The 7081-nt window shown below is 54.4% G+C and overlaps 1 long non-coding RNA gene across 1 annotated transcript; it reads right to left on the bottom strand.

Moving 5' to 3' along the window:
• Window positions 1–1367: 1367 nt before the first annotated feature.
• On the bottom strand, window positions 1368–6467 carry LOC141574001 (uncharacterized). The gene is made up of 3 exons (XR_012500494.1): window positions 4819–6467; window positions 3246–3306; window positions 1368–2875 (listed from the first exon to the last, which is right to left on the bottom strand). It is a non-coding gene; the product is annotated as an uncharacterized LOC141574001 (long non-coding RNA).
• Window positions 6468–7081: the final 614 nt, after the last annotated feature.

Below are 7081 nucleotides of genomic sequence, written 5' to 3'. Positions count from 1 at the left end.
TCCCACCAGCATCTCCACCACCATCTCCACCAGCATCTCCCACCAGCATCCCTGGGCAGAGCCTCTTCACCCCAGCAGTGGCAGCTCCTTCTTAGTGGCAGCTGAACCCCATTTGCCATTTTCCACCACTTCCAGAAGCTACCCTGTCCCGGCCCCTTCCAACCTCCCACACAAGCTGCTTCCCCTCTGAGCTCCTGGAAGGTGATCACAGCCTCTTCCTGGAGGCACCCCGGCCCAAGGGGGCAGCCGCCTCTGCTGTTGCGGCCTTTGACACCTCAGGGCCCCCCTTTGCCCTTTCAGCTCTGTGTTAATAGCGCTAATTCTCTCTTTCAAGCCCTAAGTGGCGGGAGCTGCAGCGGTTTGCTTCTCGGGCTGACCTGCGCTCTGCCCATCGCCTGACAGCTCGTCGAGACTGCAGATAATTTGAGCTTCAAGTGTGAATTGGAGGAAATGTGGAAAAGGCAGGAGCAGAGCTAGAAGTGGGCAGCAGCATCCTGTTAGAGTGAACACGCACTCCAGACGGGGAGGAAGGACGAAAACCTTGAGGACCACAGGTGAGTGTTGGCAGATGGGGCCTGGCCCACCGAGAGGCCGGGGGTGGAGGGGGCGCTGTTTCTCACGGCACTGCCTTCCCTTCTGGACCTTTCTCCCCCTCCGTATTCACCTGCTCTCGTCCCCTGGTAGCGCCTCCCTGGAGAATGATGTCTGGGTCATGGTCACACCAAATACAACCCGCTGACAAAACTTTAATACCTCATACAGAAACTTGCATTTTAAAAATTACCTCCAGGACTGAAATCCCCAACCCTGACAACGCCGAGCGCTGGTCAGGGCTGTGCAGCAGCAGGAGCCCACTCCCCGCCGCGGGGTGGGCGCCCATCGTCCGGGCCCCTCCCAGACACACCGGCCGCGACGGCACACGGCTCTCAGGGCCTCCCGGGGCCAGCCAGCGTAAAGTGAACCGTCACACCAGCCGCTGTAAATGCTTAATCTCCGGGCATGACGGCGAGCACATGAAGGTCACACTTTACGCCAGATGCTCAGCTTAACGCCCTCCTAGCTGTCACCTAACACACAAACGTGCAAACACCCAACCCCCCACCCCGGCAACTTCCTGCGTCATTCAGAGCAAAGCTTCAGCATCGATGCTCTGTGAGGTCAGGGCCACCCCTTACATTCAACCAGGGGCTCATAAGGAGGCAGCCTCCTGCAAGTCCGACACCAGCCTGTCTCACAGAAACACAACGCGAGCCACAAAGGCAACACATAAAGCGCGCTCTGCACGGTCGAGCAAACACGGAATGTCTGCCCAAGACCGTGGTTCTGAAAACGGCGGGATGTCTGAAGATGCATGGCGGCCCTTGATTTCTATCCTTATCTCAGGGCCCCCGCTGAAGGGGGAGCTGCCGCTGTCGACCGAGCCTGAGAGCCGGCAAGGTCTGCTGGTCCCCATGGCTGCACCGTTGGACCCCGGTGGCCACACACTGGATTGGCCGGCAATTGTTATGACCTGATACTTCTTACTCCATTGTGACGTTAACGTCTGTTTCCAACGTAGTTCATGGTAGGATCCTTGGAGCAAGTTCTGAGTCAGCCAGAAAAATTTAGAGCACACCCGCATGACTCCGCAGAGCAATGCATTATACTGCAAACTGGTGGGCTGTGCTGTCTAACTCAAATGTGGAATTAAGAGACCATCCCGTCTCGGAGGTCTGACTGGTGGATTTCTGCACACTCACCTTTCTTCGCTTCAGGTTTTATCATCTGACAAGTGGGCGTGATATCTACCTGGCGTGTACGTTAAACGCAATAATTTAAGAGAAGGTTTTGGTTCAGTGTCAGGCATGTGACGGAGTCTCAATAACTATTATTTTCCCTTCTCGCCCCAGACACACACACCCACTCATGCACATGCACAAACTCACCTGCACACACACTTACACATACACACTGCTCACATGCATGAAGACCCGTATACACCGAGTGAAGACAGATGAGGACGGCGGCCCGTGACACCACCGTGCACATGTGGATACTTCAGACAGCACTGGGGACAGAGGGACATGGATCCAGAAATCAAAAACCTGGTTCTTCAAAAAAAAATTCTTTTTAATTGCAGAACACTTGATTTACAATGTTGTGCTAGTTTCTGGTGTACAGCATAGGGCTCAGTTATACACGTACATATATAGATTCTTTTTCATGATAGGTTATTACAAGCTATTGAATATAGTTCCCTGTGCCGCACAGAAGGCACCTGTCGTTTATTTTATATGTAGTAGTTGGTATCTGCTAATCCCTAACTCCCATTTTATCCCTCCCCCCCTTACCCATTTGGTAACCAAAAGTTTGTGTTCTATGTCTGTGAGTCTGTTTCTGTTTCATACATAAGTTCATTTGTGTCATATTTTGGATTCCACATGTAAATGATATCATACAGTGTTTGTCTTTCTCTGACTTACTTCACTTAGCGTGACCATCTCCAGGTCCATCCATGTTGCTGCAGACGGCATTATTTTGTTCTTTTTCATGGCTGAGCAGTGTTCCATTGCATGTGCGTACCACACCTTCTTTACCCAGTCACCTGTCGATGGACAGACACCTGGCTCTTACCCCCCGCAATGATCTTTGCTGTGTTGTCTGCTGTGCAGCACTGAATGCTCTGGGCCAAGTGTCCTCACGTGCAAGGTGAAGGCATGGAAGATAGCTGCTGCCTCTGGGGCTGGAAAATTGTTCCTGGACGAACGTGAGCAACGGCTTCAGAGTCTGAAAGTCTTGAGTTCCAGCCCAGCGTCATCTGGGATAGCTCACTCATTTGGAAGCCCTGCTTTCTCCTCGGTGACAGTGGAGCGTCTGCCTGCCCCGGCGGGTCTTTCTGAGGATTAAATGAAATCCTGAACACATCTAACCACTCTGACATCCAACAGAAGGACAGATGGCACCCCCAGGTGTCCCTCCCACTTCTCACACAGATGCCCCACTCCCTCCCCAGACAGGGAAGCAGAAACCTCCCTGCCTCCTCTGGATGAACTTCACACTGTGTTCAAACATCATGTAAGGAAAAAAAAAAGAAGGAAACCACTCACGCCCACTCTGGTACACCTTGGTGTTTGCCATTATTGGAACAGCAAACTGAATGCTATTGATTCAGAGGGTTTGTGGTTTACCGACCTGGGGCGGCTAAGTTCCTCTTCCTCCCCCCCGTGACTCATGAATACACATCAAATCCTAAATAGTTTATTTACCGTTTGAACAGTTTTTTGCTTCTTGTCCCAGTTCCCTTTGGGCAGATAACCTGGATGCTTCCTGGACTCACAAAAGCAATGCAAGGAAAGAAATACTGTTTTAGAATAAAGGAAGACATAAGACCATGAATTTTATTGGGGGAGGGGGACCAAAAGACCCTCAGTAGAAGGACTTACATGAAAAACATCTCAGTTCCAATTTATGTCCCAGTGTAATGTACCTTTCACTCCAAAAGTGTCCCAGAGTGAATAAGAAATTATACAGTAACTTCACTCAGGAGTGGGGCGCTCACTTAGCTGAGGCTGAGACAAAGACGGGGGAGAGGACAGGGCTGGACTCTGGCTTCCCCGTGGCGGGTGGAGGGGTTTCTCGTGAGCTCTGCCAAACCCACCTGCCCCTCTCAAGATGTGGTCCTGGGCCAGCAGTGCCACCTCCAGGAGCTTGTCCCCAAAACAGAATCTCAGACCCCACCCCCAACCCACTGAACCAAGACCCGTGTTTTAACAGGCCCTCAGGGGACCCCGAGTTCAGCCCAGCCAGAGAGCAGCTCCCGGGGACCCCGCCGGGAGCACATGGGCCTGGGCTTCGGGACTTCATCAGAGGTTCCCTAGAAGTTATGGGATAACTTTCCCAAAGCCTTGGAGTGAGAGGACTTCAGAGTTGAAAAGACCTTCCCCCAGAGCGGTTAATGCTGAGTTTCCTCTGAGGGACCCCACCTGGAGGCCCCATTGTGAGTGCCGGGACCCCGGGAAAGGCTTTTCAAAGGTACTTCCTCAGGGCAGGTTGGAACTCGGTTCTCTAGAAACACCACTTCCTGGCCCACAGCTTACATGATGGAGCCACTCAGAGAGGAGACAGCGTCCCTCCCCTGTGAAGGTTTTTGGGACACTCAAACAGCTCCCAAATTTCATCTCATATCCGTTCCTTCCTGAAGAGCCCTGGTGGGTTCAGAACCCCTCCGTGGAGGAACAGCACCCCTCGGTGGCCGGGCCACAGGAGACCACGCCAGTGGGGAGAGACGGCGTTACCTTCATGGTCTCTGATGTGCTGAGGCCCTGAGAAATTATAATTATCTGCTTGTTTCCCAGGATGCCCAGTGGAGACCTGAGGCCGTCTGGACCCTGGGCCTGGTCCTTACCTCCGACTTTTGAAGACGGAGGGAGATTCAACTCCAAACTGGCCTTGGGGCCCAGTGACCTTGAGCTGCATCACACGCTCATTGTAATGTATTAACACGGTAAACGGCGCTCCCACGGGCGCCATGACAGTTCCAGGGCTGACCATAAAAGGTCAAAGAGTGGGCGGTGGCCCAATTCCTGGGAATCCAGCCCCTTCCGTGGGGAGGTTGGAATGGTCCTCCCACTTGTTGGCATATGAAGCTCCCGAGCACGTAAAAACTAACCACCCTGCACCTCGCGGCTGCGCTCCCTTCTGCGTGAGATGCCGCACTGGGTCTATGGAGTGTGTGTTCTGAGCACCACCACCACCCCCCACCACGCTGCACGGCCTGCCCCTGCACTCTGAAACAGCCTGCGCTCTATGGAGTACGGATCTCCCTAAATTAACCCCTACCTTTACTCAGCTGTGGCTCCTGTGCGATGCCAAGGGCCAGCACCTGACGAGGCCCGTCCCAGGGGCTCCACCGAGACCTGGCACACGGCCCTCCTCTCACCCCACATTCGTTTTCCTGTATCAGCAGGGCTGAAGTCAAGGGTTTGGGCCTCCATCAGCAGTAACCACAAATCTTCATGAAACAAGTAGATTCCAGAGACACCAGCTACAGCAGAAAATGCCCAGACCATAGGCGCCAACCACTGAAAAGACACGATCTACCCCGAAGGTGGACCATAAGCCTGCAAATGTCAGCGCAGTCAGCCCCCTGTGTCTGTGGGTTCCGCATCCATGGATTCAACCAACTGTGGGTAGAAAATAGCCCCCTGCCTTCCAAAAAAATTCCAGAAAATTCCAAAAAAGCAAAACTTGAATTGCTAAGCTGACAACTATTTACAGAGCATTCACATTACATTAGGTATTGTAAGTCATCTAGAGAGGACCTAAAGTATACAAGAGCGTGTGGGGGTTGTACGCAAACCCTGTGACATTTTACACCAGGGACTTGCACCTCCAAGGGCCTGGGTATTCGCAGGTGTCGTGGAACCAATCTCCCGCGGGCACCACGGGATGACTGTGTATCACGTAAACTTGTGTGGTGTCCCCAGCAACACTTCTGAGAACTGAGGAGGTAAGTCTGCACCATCTCCAGGCAGCCAGCTGAGCTTCCAAGCTGGCTGGTAATAGTAACGACCACCCAGTGGCTGCTCCTCAGGTGCCTGACTCACTCCGCGGCTCACCGCAGCAGGGCAGCGCCGCAAGTCAAGGACGGGCTGCTTTCCAAGTCTGTCTTCCTAACGATGGGGTGACACGGCGCCCAGACGCCTCCGTGGTGCCTGCGGACAAGCTTGCCCACCTGGGTGAAGAATGGGGGTAAAGAAGGAAAGAACAGCAAGAAAGAGCAGCTAGCTCCTTTTTACCCCATCGGAGTAGGGTGGACCCAGGATTTCAAACGCAGCGATGAACGGCTTAGGTCCAGGTTCTTCTCTGCCACCACAACACGGGTTGCAGTAGTTGAGTCATCCTGAAGAGGTTACCGTATGTTTGGTGTGGCCTAACTGAGAAGGCAGATACACGTGTAGTGCTTTTGAAATACTTCCCTTGGAATGGTTAAAATCGCTGGTCTTTGTTTCTCTCATGGCGGTGTCTAGAAACGAAGTCCTTTTGCATGCAGCTGGGGACGAGGCTGGCCTGGCTTTGAATTCTGGCTCTGCCACTTGCTAGCTTTGTAATTTCGAGCAGACAGCGAACCTCAGTCTGTCACCTTTAGAATGGACTCACGAGCGCCAGGTTCGGAGGCGGCCGACGGCAGAGGCGGGTAAACTGTGCTGAGAGCAGGAAGCACTCGGCGCAAAACAAGAAAGGAAATTAAATGCATGAGATAAAAAGGCAGTCTGTCAGTCTGGAGACGGAATTCCAAGGCGAAGACGCATTTTCACGCCCTTTGGGCTGACGTGGGGGCGGGGGCGGGGCTGCAGGCGCGCAGCCCCGCTCCTTCCCCACGGAGCCGGCAAGAGGCTGCGCGCGCAGCCGGGGCCCGGGAGGCAGCGGCCGGGGCCGCGCCCTGCGCGCGGCACATCGCGGCCGGGAGCCCGAGGCCCGGCGGGAACGGCGCGCCTCGAGCGGAGCCGGAAGGGGGCGGTGCGGCCGCCGGGGGCGGGGCTGGGGGCGGGGCTGGGGCGGGGGCGGGGCGGGCGGGCACCTCCAGGGCTGGACTCTGTGCGCCGGGCCGTCACCGCCCCCTCCCCGCCCCCGGCCCCGCGGCTGTGGGCCCCCGCGACTGGGCGCGCGCGCCTGTGTGCCGATAAAACTTTATTTACCAAAGCAGGTGGTGGGCAGGATTTGGCCCCGGGGCCATAGTTTCCCCCCTCCCGCCATAAATGGATAAATTAAAAAAAATTAGAAAATAAAAACTTGGAATCTCACCATTAAGGCATTTCCTAAATACAAGGGATCCAAAGCAAGGTATTAAAATCCTGCAATCCAGTCCAAGAAAGTTTATGGGAAGAGATGATTCACGCCATGAAGAACAAGCGGCCTTCCTATCTTCGGACTGACTCCCAGGAAAATACCTCGGGTCCGGAGTGTTTGCTCTGCTCTGTGTCTGAAAATTCACCTTGAACAGAGCATTCAAATGTGTTCAAACGCGATGTCATCCAGCCAGAGGCGGCGGCGCGGAGACGCGGGGAGCCGGCAGCCAGAGGCTGCTGTGAACAGAGAGGTT

This window comes from Camelus bactrianus, chromosome 19 (assembly GCF_048773025.1).
Source record: "Camelus bactrianus isolate YW-2024 breed Bactrian camel chromosome 19, ASM4877302v1, whole genome shotgun sequence".
In the NCBI taxonomy this organism is placed as follows: Eukaryota; Metazoa; Chordata; class Mammalia; order Artiodactyla; family Camelidae; genus Camelus; species Camelus bactrianus.
Note: the sequence above shows the minus strand (reverse complement) of the source record. Positions and strands in the feature narration are given on the sequence as shown.